The sequence below is a fragment of the Ornithorhynchus anatinus genome, chromosome 7 (assembly GCF_004115215.2).
Source record: "Ornithorhynchus anatinus isolate Pmale09 chromosome 7, mOrnAna1.pri.v4, whole genome shotgun sequence".
Classification (NCBI taxonomy): Eukaryota; Metazoa; Chordata; class Mammalia; order Monotremata; family Ornithorhynchidae; genus Ornithorhynchus; species Ornithorhynchus anatinus.
The window spans coordinates 11127501-11143022 of record NC_041734.1 but is presented as its reverse complement, the minus strand read 5'-3'; the positions used below and the strand labels follow the sequence as shown (position 1 = coordinate 11143022).

At 38.3% G+C, this 15522-nt stretch overlaps 1 protein-coding gene across 2 annotated transcripts in view; it reads right to left on the bottom strand.

Moving 5' to 3' along the window:
* The window catches only part of ST18 (ST18 C2H2C-type zinc finger transcription factor), a 256587-nt gene that overhangs the window by 96618 nt on the left and 144447 nt on the right, over nt 1-15522 (bottom strand). For both annotated transcript variants that reach the window (XM_039912546.1, XM_029069437.2), the window contains one exon: nt 2022-2073. The gene's annotated coding sequence lies outside the window, so the exon portion shown is untranslated. The remainder of the gene's footprint in view (nt 1-2021; nt 2074-15522) is intronic.

Below are 15522 nucleotides of genomic sequence, written 5' to 3'. Positions count from 1 at the left end.
TACCTCATCTGTAAAATGGGGATTAAGACTGTGAGCCCCAAGTGGGACAACCTGATTACCCCGTATTTACCCCAGCGCTTAGAACAGTGCTCTGCACATTGTAAGCGCTTAACAAATACCAACATTATTATTAATCCCCATTTTATAGATGAGGTAACTGAGGCACCGAGAAGTTAGATGACTTGCCCAAAGTCACACATCTGACAGGTGGCGGAGCTGAGATTAGAACCCATGACCCCTGACTCCTAAGCCCGTGCTCTTTCCACTGAGCTATGCTGCTTCAGAGTAAGCTCAATGTGGGCAGGAAACATGTCTATCAATTCTGTTGTATTATGCTCTCCCAAAAACTTAGTACAGTTCTCTGTACACAGTAAGTGCTCAATACCAATGATGATTAACTTTTTTAAGGTGGAAAGTATATTTTTCCCAAAACATAATGAAGAACTAGCATACCAGAGATCTTCTGAAGAGATTTTAGTCCCAATTACCATTCACCCATGAGGATAAGTTTGCCATTTTAAATTGAATTGAAACAATAATAACTGAGGTATGTATTAAGCACCTACACTACGCCAAACACTATTCTAAACACTGGGGTAAATACAAGATAATTGGATCACACAGTCCCTATCACACATGGAGGGCTCAGTCTAAGGGAGGGGGAGAATAGGTATTTTATCCCCACTTTAAAGATAGGGAAACTAAGGCACAGAGAAGCTAAATGAGTTGCTCAAGATCACACTGCAGGTAAGTGGCAGAGGCAGGATTAGAACCCAAGTCTTTTGACTCCAATATTATGCCCTTTCCACTAGACCTCAATGTTTGAAAGTGTAAGGGAAAAAGTCACTTTGACATATGGTGGTATTGTTTTTGGAAAATAGTGCATGGTCGTTTTTCTGCCATTTATTTTACTTATTTCTGTATACTCCCTCATCCAACTATGGCGCCAAAAATTTTTTTATTGTTTTATAAATAAAAGACAAGTAGAAAATTATGAATACACTTCAAAGTGACTAAGGCTCATATGGCAGTTTGACCGAAGAAGACACACACAGCTCTTACTTCCAGGATGAGGTGGGAGTTAAACAATAAGACAGCCTATTACTTTATTTTGTAACACAATTATAGTCTTTTGATTGGGTCACTTTAAAGTTTTAGGAGCTGAGATTTTATTCTTTAGGTAAATTGCTAATAATGTGACCTGAGTAAGAGAAACAGAATATGTGAAAACAATATTTGAGTTGGGCTCTGATAATCTTAGAGATCACTTTCCACCTGTCCCACTTCTTAAAAGGAAACATCTTCAAAAGGCTTTAGACAACTAAGCCTTCATTTCCTCTTCTCCTACTTCCTTTTGCATTGCCCTTTCATTTGGATTTGCACCCTTTATTCACCCCCAACCTCAGTCCCACAGCACTTATTTACAGATCTATAATTTGTTTATTTATATTAATGTCTGTCTCTACTTCTAGTCAGTAAGCTCACTGTGGACAGGAAACATGTCTTCCAACTGTTATATCATAGTCTCCTAAGCACTTAGTACACTGCTCTCCACATAAGTGCTCAATAAAAACAACTGATTGATCGAACCTATTTCCACAGTTGTTCCTGAGGTGGAATATTTCCTCCTGAGGGCTCCAAACCTCAAATTGCTTCCCTTTTAAGTTTCAACAGAAGTTTATTTTCTTGAATTGAATTTCAAAATCCATTTGCCTAATGGTCAGTCTTCTATTTTTGGTTATTGCTGGTGGTGACAAATCAGATAGAATCAGATGCCTCAGGTTGCTAGCTATTTTATATAAGCTATATTAAATAGATCTAAACTCACCACTCTACCTATCCATAGACAAGTCTTTGCTTCCATAAAAATAATCCATGTTAGCAATGCTCCTCTCCTTTGACTGTCACGTATTTCCATCATCACTAAAAATCCTTCCAAGTTTCCTGAGAAAGAAGGATAGCTTGAGGATTACTTCCAGAGCCAGGACACTATTTTTTCCTTTATCTTAGGCTTCACTTACCTCTCCTAACAAATGAGAGACTTGGGATATTTGAACAGGAAAGTCTGCATTGCTGTAGATGCCAAAGCAGAAAAGAAAACAAAAAAAAAGGGAAAATGTTAATGAAATAATCATGACCAACAGTCTATTTACTGTGTAAAGACAATTCATTAAAACAGTTTACACACTGGGAAGTCAAATATTCAATGGTCATATATGATATTCATAACAAAAAGCTTTTCCTCTAACAAGATAGGCAGATGTGTACTTTTGACAAATGTCTTTTAGATCATAGGTCTTTTGTACATAAGTATATTTGAGAACCTTTCTTCAGCCACACCTGAGAGTGAAAGTGAATTATCAATGACAGGCTTTTTTTTTTTTTTTTAAAGAATCAGTGGTTTAACACTAATTTCTAATCAGATCCTACAGAAAGGAACAGCTCGCATGGCAGCTGTACGTTTCCCAGGGTTAATTACCTTTCACTGCTCTCTACTAATGAGTCAGCTGTTCCTGTCATCACACAACTACACTGTGTTCATCTGTAGCTCTCGCTGTGGACAAACACAGTAGCTAGAGTCCTGTTTACATACTGGTGATATTTGTTGTGCAAAGATTCAGTACGGCATTTTTTTAAAAATCCCTCCCTGCTCAAAAATAAATCCAATCTTTCTTTTTCACATTTGTGTTTATGGGATTCAACTTTTTACTGGTTGGTTATTTTGCAGGATGAAGCAAGGGCCTGAAAATCAAGAGCTACTAACCAAGGTAAACTTGAGCAGATTTTTGCTAAATTTGGTTGATCCAAAATACAACCTAAAAGCCTTCAAATCCCTCAGGGGTCTATAATGAATCCATACTTCTTGCAAAATTTCTACCTAAAAAGACTGCATGCTTTGAAGCAAATAACGGTTAAGAAAACGGTGTAGCTAAGAGACCAAAGACGGCAGTGATGTAGCATCAGTGAGCCTCTGGCTTGAATTTCTCAAATTATTCCACCAGGAAAGGCACCTGGACTTTCCCTTTTCTCATTTATGGAGGGAGGCCTACGGTGCAGGTTTCTCTCACATTGCCCTCAAGAGCCTGAAGGAGCCCATCGGTTCCCATTCTGACCTATGCCCAAAGTACTTCTGAGGAAAAGAGACTATCAACGCAACAGAATTCCTCCTTTACTGGTGAGAAGCATCACAGTTAAATGGCCCGGGGTATTTCATATCCCCCAAGAGATAAACGTTCTGCAACCATAGATGCACAAGAAGAGGGAGTAGAAATTGAATATCTAATTGTATTTTGAAGCTATTTATACATGCGCCTGGATCATCAGCAACTCTCTCCTAAAGCTCTCTATTGGAAAAGATCTGATAGAGGGTGAATGTCTGGTCTAGCTCTGAAGTACTTTATGAGCACCCTCTTTACCACATATTGGACTTGATCTTGCCCTCAGATAAAGCCATTTACGTCAGAAGTGCAATAGAAATCACCTGCTGCTTCATTAGATGAATTATTATTAAATCTAAGTACATAAATTGCTGTCTTTCTGCAATGTTTGAACTTTCAAAGACCAAATAGCACTAGTAAGAGAATAAATCAATTAACAAATACACTATGAACACCAAGTTTAAATGATAAGCAACTTGATATATTATTTTGAAGCAAATACCACAACAGCACAAATTAACTCTGAGGGTATTCCAAGTGATGCATTAACTTTTTCCTGCAGGCCAAAGTATGGAAACCAAAGCTATGTTGGTCACTCCTATCACGTAGAGGTAACTGATGGGTTTTGGGGTAATGGAATAATCTTACCCATATATACAATCAGTGGAAATCCTACAGTGGTATTTTGGTGCTTTGCAATAAAGGGTGGAGATTTTAAGAAGGGCACATTGACAATAAACTGATCATGGATGTGAACTCTATCTAATCAGGGGATGAAGAATGAGTATGGCTAGGAGAATATCCCAAAACAAGTTCAATATTGGGTCATTTTTGGTGGACCACACACACACACACACACACATCTCTCCAACGCCTAAGAAGTGAGATGGGCAGGTTTTTTTTTTAATTTTAAAGAAACATTAATTTTTTTCAGACCACTAAGGGACCATTTATTCAAACTGGAATTGTTGCATAGAGGCCCATGAAAGGAAAATTGAGGATCAGTGGAACCAAAAAGTAAACATTAAGGTCGACTCTGGCCCTGTGAAGGTCTACCATAGTCAACAGCATTTATGGAGCACCCTTTAGTCTTACACATAAAAAATACCCAAAATATAATGGATAGTTGAGAAGGTATGAGTGAGGAAAAAGTAGTGAGAGGAAGGGCTATTAAGCTCAATCCTATGAGTCCTGGTACTACACCAGTATTAATTTCCCACTTATTTAGATTGTAAACCCCATATGGGACAGGGACTATCCAGTTTGATTGTCTTGTATTTACCTCAGTACTTAGTACAGTGTCTGGCACATATGAAGCACTTAAGAAGTACCATTGAAAAGAAAAATGTTTAAAATTTCTCTACTCCACACCTGGTCCCACAAGAAGAAGAAAATAACTATGATTTCAAAGAAGACAAAATTGCTAGGCCCAGAGCATTGAAAGGAATCTGTGAGTAACTTTTCAGGATCTAGACCAGGGTACTGTTGTAGTAATCCAAATATTTTTGTGGCCAAAGAGGGCCTAAATGGAAAAGTGGGTATTTGAATGAAGCTTTTTGAGTATTTTTTAAAGACATTCTTTTTAAAGTTCTCAAAAGGAAGGCAAATTTCTGAAGTGAATGAAAATGCAAAATTCAAAGAACCTTAGGAGGTCACAGCCCTGGCTTAGGTTATCTGGCCCACCACTGAAAAGTCAACCAGTCAGTTGGGTAAAAGATTTACACCTTGAAGCGAGCTCTGCCCATGTGCTATGGATATCAGGACAATAACAGAACAAATATTTAATGATAAAATTGATAAACATTTATAGGGAAAAGCTGTAAGGAGAAATAATCTAGCCTTGAAGGAGAAAAATAATGCTTTAAAACTTTTTCAATGAGCTAACATCACGCAATTTGCTAATGTTTGGCATACAATACCAACCTATTCTCTGGGCCTCGGTCTCATGTACCCCACCATAGACCCCTTGCCCATGTCTGCCTTCTGGCCTGGAACTCCCTCCTCCTTCATGTCAGACAGCCCTCCCCTCTCCCCAACTTTAAAACCCTCCTGAAATGATATCTCCTCCAAGAGTCCTTCTCTACCTGAGCCCTCATTTCCATGAGGGCAGCCACCCCTCTGTATCACTGATGCACTTGGCTCTGGACTTTAAGCACTTTAATACTCACCCCAGCCCGAAAGCACATATCCTTATATTCTACTATTTTGCCTATCTGTATTTTATTTTAAGGTCTGTCTCTTCCTGTAGACTGTAAACTCCCTGTAGGCAGGGATCACACCTACCAACACTATTGCATTGTACATTCCCAAGTGTTTAGTATAGTGTAAGCACAGTAAGCACTCAACAAATACCTCTGATTGACAGATGGATTGATATTGCATTACCTGAGCCTTCAAAACACATACAGGTGATGACTTGCACGAATAAAATAGGGCAATTTTACTTTGGAAAAATTTGAATTTGAAATAAGTTCAAATGTATATGAGTAGGAACCAACTGTAAATGAATGGAAACACCAAAGGCCCAAGGTATTAACAATCCATGACATCATCACCATCAACAGCATTCATTCATTCACTGCCTCCTGTGTTTAGAGTACCACATTTGGAATGCATACAAAAGAAATAAAAAAGCATGGCCCCTGCCTTCAAGGATCTTTCCATATAAAAGGGAAGACAAGTGAACACAAATTGCCAATTATTCAAAAATTTAAAACATAGCAAAACAGTTGCAAACAATAAAAATGTAAGATGCAATGAAACATATTAACCCTAAACATAAATTCACATATGTAAGTGCAAAGGTGTTTGACAGGATGCCACACCAAAAAGGTAGAGATTTTGTCAAGGAATGCCTCTTGAAAGAGGTGACTTTTTAGGTGGAACGTAGTTTGGCAGACTGGAGGTAGAGGATATTTTACACAGAGGGAAAAGCTAAAATCACACATGAAACAAAAAGGTATTGAGGGTGTCTCCTGGGGATGAGCTGGGGGTCACTGTTGATAATAATACTAAAAGCTGTGTTATTTGTTAAGCGCTTAGTATGTGCCAAGCATCGGGTTATTGGGGTAGGTACAAGATAATCATATTAGATACAGGTTCTAATCCTGGCTCTGCCACTTCTCTGTTGTGGGGCACTGGGCAAGGCCCTTAACTTCTCTGGGCCTCAGTTACCTCATCTGTAAAATGGAGATTGAGACTGTGAGTCCCACGTGGGACAAAGGACTGTGTCCAATACGATTTGCATTTATCCACCCCAGTGCTCAGTGCCTGGCACATAGTAAGCACTTAACAATAACGTAATTACTTTTATTATACATCACTGTCCAGAGGAGATTCACAGTCTAAGGGAAAAGAAAAATGGGCATTTAATCCCTATTGTATAGATGAGAAAACTGAGGCACAGAGAAGTTAACTGACTTGCCCAAGGTCACAAAACACTTAAGTGACTCATCTTAACAGAGCACATGTGACCTGACTCACCACCCAGCTAAGGGAAGGGGGTCTTGGAAACCAATTTTTGCTGTGCAACTGGGCTGGAAAATATTGCCTCCAGTTTGTGGAGATAGGGTTGTTTGCCACGGGACTCTACCTACAAGCATAACTCCTGACTGGTCTAGTGGTTGCCCAGTTGACAGCTGATGTCCAAGAATGTGGAAGGTCCCATACCTTGAAATGCTATAGATAAATTAGGGTGATTTTTAGGAGGCCCCAAAGTTAAGTAGACTCAGAGAGGTGCATAACTCCACAAAGTATTGATTTATGTGCACACAGCTCAATTATTGCTAACATTGGAGATGCACATATTTGAGCAAAGACCGAAATTGTCTTCTGAAAAAATAATTTGGCTACTTGACTACAACAGACATTCTGCCAGAAATTCAGAATGGGGACTGAATAATAAGGAAATTCAAAGATAGGTAAAGATGAAAGAATCAAATATATACTTGGACAGTGACAATACAAAAATATTTTATTGATGTTTGAAAAACATAGATTGTTTACTAAGAAGAATGGGAAAATTCTAGTTTCAATGGAAATAGTAATGGGATAAATTGAAGAAAGGGAACCACTGGTCTTCAGTAAAGAGCCCTTGCTCTTAAGAGCAAATTATTTGACACTGAACCCCTTTTTTGCAAGGTGTTTCATCCTTTATAACATTAAACAAAGTTAAAGAAACTTTATACGAAAAAAATAGGGCAGAACATAGCCAAATTAATAGACTAAGAAGCTAGATAAATTGATGAATCTTCCAGTTTTAACTTTTACGATTTTGGGGTGCTATATATCCTTTTCGGGAAACTTTGTGGTCCCAGTATCAGATACCACAAAATGTTTTAGACCTTGTGTAAACTATCCAGACATAGGCCATCCCTATTGTGAGCCTCATGCGGGATAAGGGCTGGGTTTGAACTGTTCATCTTGAATTCACACTGCAGACCTTAGCACGGTGCTTGGCACCAAGTAAAACCTTAACAAAAACAATGCAACTTCTCTCTGACAGAGGTCTATCTGACCCGCTTGTGAAATAGACTAGAAATATATCCTCACTTTTCCCAAGCTCCCTTGGCTCAGCTGTGAAGCTATTTTGAAAATGCATTTTCTCTGAGTTTCCCCATTAGAATTACATTTACCCAAAGAAGAAAAACAAGGTACAGATTGTTGTGAATGTAGGCCTATAAATGGGTTCAGGAAATAGGGACTGTAAATAAGGTTGCCGGATTTCAGTCTTGAGAATACTGGACTCTGACTACTGAATGGCTTCACCTACGCTGTGTTCCCAGAGAGGGGAACTTGTGTCACTCAAGAATGGAACAATTCTGCATCTCCTCCTGGTAGTCTTTTCCAGGAAAATGGAAAAAGATAATGAATTACAGGATAATCCTGAAATTGAGGATATCTGAGGACCCTACTAATCTATCAATAGAATTTATTGAGTTCTTACTCTGTGCAAAGCACTGTACTAAGCTCCTGGTAGATAACTCTAGACTTGGAGACACAAATCTCAACCTAAACCCTAAAGCTTCCTGCATTGAGCTGGGAAAGAACCACTGTTGAATGGTTTGCCTAACGTCATGAAGGATCTTCCATCCTGATATAATAGTAGAGCTTCTCTTGCAACCTGAAATTACAACACATAACTAGAAGACTCATCTGAGCTGAAGCCAAGACTCAAAATGAGTATTGTTTTGACACCATGTATCCCAGCCCTTCTTTTTCCTCAAGTTTAAGGTCTTAGAAAGGTTTAGGTATCATGTTGATTTCCTAAGGCCAACAAAGAACTGCGAACTTAAAGAAGATAAACAGTGGTCCAGGAATCTCTGGGCTCTTACATATGTGCTATCTATATCCACCCAGACTTTCTCCAAAACTTCTGGGGTTTTCTGCTTGTTCACAAGTTTCCTGCAGAATTCTTCTATTTTCCCTGATCTTTTGTGGTTCTGAGGGAAAATCGGGTCCTTGGGGCATCACATCAATACGCTGGTGACGTCTTAGCGGAAATTATTCTCCCTTCTGCACAAGAGTCAAGTGGCCAAGTTTTACAGCCGTGTATGTCCAAGATAAAAGGGGGAAGACTATGGGTGCTAAAATTCAGGGAATATTATAAAAATTGCCGGTAACCACAGCAGGCCACCTGCCAGACTCAGTTTGATCACGGCTGTAATCCAGGCCAGGAAATAGCCTGGGGGTTATTACAGACCTCTGGACAGAAAGGAATGTCCGTACTAAAAATCTGGAATGCGCTTCCATCTTAAACCCAAATATTACCAAGTTCCTACATGGAAATTTACATTTTCTGCAAAACCAAACAGCGGAATGGACTTTGGTCCAAAAAACCATCCAAGGTCAAAACATGTTTGATTTACCTGTGGCAACCAATCCAAACCATATTTGTTCTTTTGGTTTAGACTTGGAACCCATATCCCAGGAGTGAAAGGACAGGGCTTTAATCCCTAGAAAAAAATTCAAATTCCCAAAGTACATCATGGAAACCAGGATAATCCTTCATGAAGTCAGAAACATAAATGGAAAATACTTCCTCTACCATTAAAAAACAACCACAAATGCAATTTCTATTCTTTCTTTTTTTTTTTTCGGGTCTGACATTCGGCAGATGACCTCTCTTGTTTGTCCCTACATGTTTTCCAAAATATAAAAGTGAAATAGAGTCCCAAGGGCACTGTACTTGAAAGGTTATGAGAGTTAGAGAATTTTAACCATGCCTGCCAAATCAGCAGATGGCTTGTGATTATAATTATATGCATCAATAAAACGAATAATCTTTACAAAATTTGAATTTCTACTAAAGTAAGGGATTTAGTAAGCAGATGCAACAGAATGCATTTTCTTTAACCCTTTTTGCAGACCCTGCTATCTTTCACACAAAAATGATCAAGGGCTCTGTACCCAGCAGGTTCACTGCTGTCTAATATGATAGGGCTTTCGGTCTGCTATTCATAGTGTGCCTGTGGTTGAACCAAACGTTTTGCTGGTGTGGCTTTTCTTAAACTACTCTCCCCTCTTGCTCTCCCAACCTTCCCACTGTCCATCACACACCCTAATTTTAGGGTTAGGCTAATTCTGATTCAAACTGTGTTTCTGAATAATGGCAGGTTCTGAAAAGAAGATATGCTGCGTTCATATTCAATGAACGTGCTAGGGAAATGAAATAGCAAACAGTGGTTGGTAACTTTCTCATATTTAGCATTTAACCCAAGTATGTTTCCCAGTCTCTCTATTTTTTTCACTCCTAATTAAAGTGTTTTTAGCCTATGTCCTAAACAGAATGGTATTTTCGGTTCTGTTGAAAGAAAAACACTACCTCTTTTCTGGAACTAGGTGTATTGTTTGTGCTAGATTTGGGATAAATGTGATCGTTGTGATGCTAGATACATCAGAAATTCCTTTTGGCCCAGTTAATGTCAGAGTGTGGTTTCATGTGTGACATCTATCAAGAAAGTCAGGGTTAAAATGTAACATGGGTGGCATTTTCTCCATCAGGTGGGGAAAAAAAATGACCAAATCAGTTCCTAAATTTAGCATGTCTTGGCTAAGGATGGATGCTGATTCTAATGAAATAAAATGAACATTAAGGGCCTGCTTTACCCTTGTATTTAAAGTTCATTGGCACATTTTTTAAAAAATCAAAAGATCAAAGAGTAACTTCCTATTGCAATATCCCAGGTTCAGAAAAACTTCTCTCCTGAGCAACAGCAAAATCTTGTACTTGCACTTGCTTGTAGGTACATATCAGCAAAATAAATTTGGATATGGTTATCTAGAGAACATACATTTTCAGTCCAGCTGCCATGACTGGCTCTGATTTACAATGTATATAAATCAGTAACTCCAAAAAGTAGAATACTGACTTGAGAGGCAAAGGGGCCATTAGCCCACGTTACACAGATCTCTACCTAAAAGTGAACAGGTTACCGACACGATGGTCCATAATTGTGCCTTTGAAGTCACTGTCATTTTTATGTGCCACTTTTTCCTGGAACAGCATGGCAGATTTATATGGGATGCTTCTGTTAGTTCTAGTAGGAATAGGTGCAAAACTCCTTCTCTGGTTGCAAAGTACAAACCTAGTCACCGTCCAACGATGTGCCAAAAGTGTTTCTCAATCTATATTTACCAAGAGACGGAGAGGACCGTACATGTAAAATCTCATATCCAAGTAGAGTAAACAAAAAACAGCAAAACAAAAATTCTAGCCAATGCTTTAAATTTCAAACCTTAGGGATGCATGATTTGAAATCCTGGAAATAAACAGATGTATCATAGAAACAGGGACAAATAGTGAATGAGTTTAGTATTATAAGATCTAAATTATGGAAACTGCATCTTGTCTAAAATGACTACTTTCATGTCTAGAGTACCCTAAGTAAAGATCCTTTGCTATTCATAAATAAATTTTTAAAAAGTTTGCTGGACTTTTAAAATTAAAAAAATATACTTCAGAAGTACAGTGCATAGCCTGATCATATCTACCAATATTATAATTGCTCCTGTCAGTCAGTAACCAGGTAATTGATGTGGCTCTTCATATGGATTATTTTAGAGATTACTTTGAAATGGAACAATTATTGTCTTTTAAGAAGCATTTTTTTTCAAAAGGTTAATAAGACCACTTAAAAGCTGAGAATGCCTGTGACTAAACTGGATCTATAAGGAGTAAGGAAAAATGGATTCAATTGCTTTATCTCAATAGGGTTGTTAGAAAAGATAAAGTTCAAGAAACTAAAAGTTTGGGAGCAAAAAATTGCTCATCTAACCACATGGAAATAGAAGCAATTCATATGAGGTAGAGAGAACAGTTGAACATACATATTTTGCGGTTGGTAAAAATTCCACAAAAATAATCCACAATGCCAATGAAAACAAAAACAAAGTCTCAATTGAATAGTATGGATGTTAAATTCTTGTTTCAACTGCAAGACACTTAGCTTCATCTGGTCTTTTATAAATATTTGAAATATTCATACTCAGATACTCGGAAAGATAGTTAGTCTGAACTTCTGCCGAACTTTGACCACAATAACGTGACCAGTAAACTTTTTATGAATAGGTAACACACATTTGAATTGGAAAGGGTGTACAAAAAGATATGTCCCTAAGATCCGAATTGAAATTTCAAAAGTATTCTTTGCTGCACTGATGAGGAAAAAACTCTGCTAGCCACCACAAACTTTCTAGGTTGAAATTGAAAATGTACAGCTCAGTAATAGGATTTGCCCCAAGTGGACAATGACTAATTGCATAACTCTAATTTAAACTCTAAACTAAATAAAACTAAAACTATGCTTCTCCTAGGTTGCTTCAATTACTTCCATAGTATAAAATGTGGTGTTAAGATAACGTATTATAGAACACCTGGTAGAAAAAAAACAACCAGCCACTGACTTGCCACATATATTTGATTTAAGTTTGTTAACACCCTTTACCATCCCGTTCTACAGCGATCACCAAATCACTTACCCGAAGAGTCTGTTAAACTACAATAACTACTATTAGAAAGCTAATACCCATATTCACTTTCACATATTTAACATTCAGTAATAAAAAGATAAGATTAACGCTAGAAAAGCAAAGTGTCTAATAGTCTTGTGGTGCCCCTATGAATGAGTATCGTATAAATCCTAGAAGCGATCTTGTGCTAAAAAGAAAATCCCCAAAAGCATTCATTCGCTTTGAAATGGTAAACTCTAGTTTAACTACAGAACTCCTCATAAGAACATTTCCAGGTAAGTACTGTCTGTACCTGGGTGAACTGATTTCAGTACACTGTAGAGTTTCAATTCAATAAAAGGATTATTCTGATGTGCCCTTCTAAGATTCGGTGGTCAGTCGTTCCTGAGCTTTAATAATGACCCTATATTCTGATAATGTCCATTTCAAATTGCCACATGACTCTTATAATGCTGTTATTTTAAATGTTGTTTAGATGAGAAGAGTTCACTAAAATAGTTAGCAATCTATTTATCTGACATGTCTTAGAATAAAATGTTTAATTTACCTGAATGTTTTGAAACAATATCATCCTCTCTCTTGAACCATACATCCCCTGAGCACACAAGTCTAAAGCAGACAGAAAACATTTCAGAAAGGCAAACAAGACTTTCTGGCAACTTCCTGCTGCCACATTTGAGTAAAAGGAACCTGAGGTTTCAAATTCAAATATTATAAGTGCATTTTTCTTTGAGGGACACACAAGGAAGTGCTATAAAGATATCACTTAGATTTGCTTTTCCCCTCTATTCAGCAGGCAACCACTGCTGCTAGGGGTGTCCAGCAAGATATCTACACCTGGGTCTTTTATTTTCGGTTTCAGGAGAAATAAATAAGGAAGTGGGCAACTTTTACATTTTCATTATGTATTGGTGCAGAAAATGACACTGTCCAAATCGAGTCATCCCTTTGTTTGCTATTTAAAGCATAGTTTTCGGGAGTTGATGCAATCTGTTAGGGCACGAAATGTGATACCGTCTGCACCCTCATTCCCCAGGTTTCATCACCTTTTAACATAGACCAACCAAAAGCAAAGTTTCTACATGCATTATAAAGTTCATCAGACCTGAAGGTGCCACTGGCTCGTGGCTATTTTGTGCCGACTTTAAGACAAAGCAACATTTCTCCAACAACAGTCTAACTCTCAAAATCAACTTCACTTTGCAAATCGGGTCCGCTTTCCTTGGGTCATGCCAAAACTTTTGCTAGATGGAAAAATAAAACCAAACTATCGACCACGGAGCCCAGAAACAATGTTTCCTGACGTGACAGAAAAACCCCTTCATTATGACCTACTTGTCTAGAATCGGACTTCCAACCCCATGGTTAGGCTAAGATTTGTTCTACTTTCTCCCCAGGGCATAATTGTCAGACTGACTTACCGGGTGCCTCTTAGCCTTTGTTCTGCCTCTCACGCTGACATCAGGGAAGCAGTGATGTAGAATAAAGCAGGGGTGGGCTAGGTTAGTCCACTGTTTGTGTCGTTGTGTGGTGTGCAGGGACACTCTGTGATACTCTGGTGAGCTGCTAAGCTTTTTTTGTAGGCTTTGTGTCATTTACTTAACGACCAATCTCATTAGCTGCCAGGGTACAATGGGCTGATGCATTTTCTATGTACATACTCTACACAGTGACCCTCAAGGTTGCGGAAGGTCTATTTAATCAGTCAAATGCTGAATATATTTGCAGTAAATCACTAAAAAAAATATGGGACCACAAAGGTATCTCAGAAGGCTTTAATATTTACTGGGAGCTCTTTGCAGGTAATCAAATGAACCAAAACAAGGGCAAGGAAAGCAAGGATGATCTTTCTGGGTTTGCCCTGGTGACCTTTCATTTGGGGGAACTTTCACCATCCTAGGTATTTTTTTTTTGTTTCAGATCGGCATTCCTTTTAAAAACCCAGGTCCTCTGAGCAAGTGCACTCTCAATATATCATGATATTACATGTAAGCCTTAAACAAAAAGAAATGCCGTCTTTAGCAGTTTATTCTTTTTTTTTCCAACTGCCTCAAGACTGGCATACTTACATCTCTGCCCTCTCTTCAGTTACAAGGTAGGAACCCTTTTAACTCCTATGAAAAATGAAATGCTGAAAGCACTATGAATGACGACAGCTGTCCATAAGTATCAGGAATAGTTCCATTGTCCAGCTTGTCCCTGGATAAAATGAATACTTTGCAGCAGAGCCTGTTCAGCTTGGCTAAAGAGGATGGGGAGAAGGGGAGGAGGTCACTGGAGATTTCGCACACTAATTTAATCTGGGAAAAGGACAGGCTCTGCATCTCACTTGAACAGACTGGCGGCAATCTGGGCTCCCACAGAACTATCTCTTTTTGCCTGTGCTCTATTTATTCCTTATCTCTGTTTACCAACCGCTAGGTCCCTTTCATTCACACCACGAGGCCGTTCTCCTACTATCAGTCAGCAGCTGACACTGTGGAAAGAGCCTCAAAGGCAAAAAAAAAAAAAAAAGGATCAAAACTAAACCAAAGCTGTATAAACAATGCAACAGTAGAAATAAATGCATAAATCCTAATTCTTAACCCAACCCACAGGGTGCGAACAGAACCTTTATAGTAAATCCAAGCAGCCCACCACAGTGAGCTAGGGGCTACAGAGGAAATTGTCAAGCCAAAATATCATTCATGAAATCTCCAACTGAAGAAGAAGCACTAAAATGCACACCAGCTGTATTTATGTCCTTTCTTTCCAATCAAGAGTTCGATCTCTATTATACATTGATTAGCTGCAATTTAGAGCATTTTTAACTTCCCAGAAAGGTGAGGCTACAGGTCTTAAAGAAAGTCTGACTTTGACTAAGAACCTACACTTTAAATAACTTCACATTTTCCGTTTTGCACTACCTTAGTAGAGCTTAGTCTCTTGAGAAAAAATCTAGTTATGTTTTTAGAATCTGAAGATAACTTTGCCCTTATAGTTTGGGATTTACACTACTCTACAAATGGCTGAAGCGGACTGCATGATTCGGCCAATCCAATCTCTGTTACAGGCCCAAGAAACTCACCTGTAAATATCTTAGGATTTGGGGAGTTTTCATTTGTTTTTAAAACTCCTTCTGCACAGCTCATCGCTTATGTGATTAGACTGTGAGCCCGTCATTGGACTGGGATTGTCTCTATCTGTTGCCGAATTGTACATTCAAAGCGCTTAGTACAGTGCACTGCACATAGTAAGCACTCAATAAATACTATTGAATGAATGAATGAATGAATGTGCAAAAATAGAGTTTGGAGGGAGGCAGGAATTAAAAATGCAGTTTAGAGAGAAGGGAAAAAGATATTTCACTTTTATTCTTAATATTTTGGTCTTTTATTTTATTTTTTGTACCCTT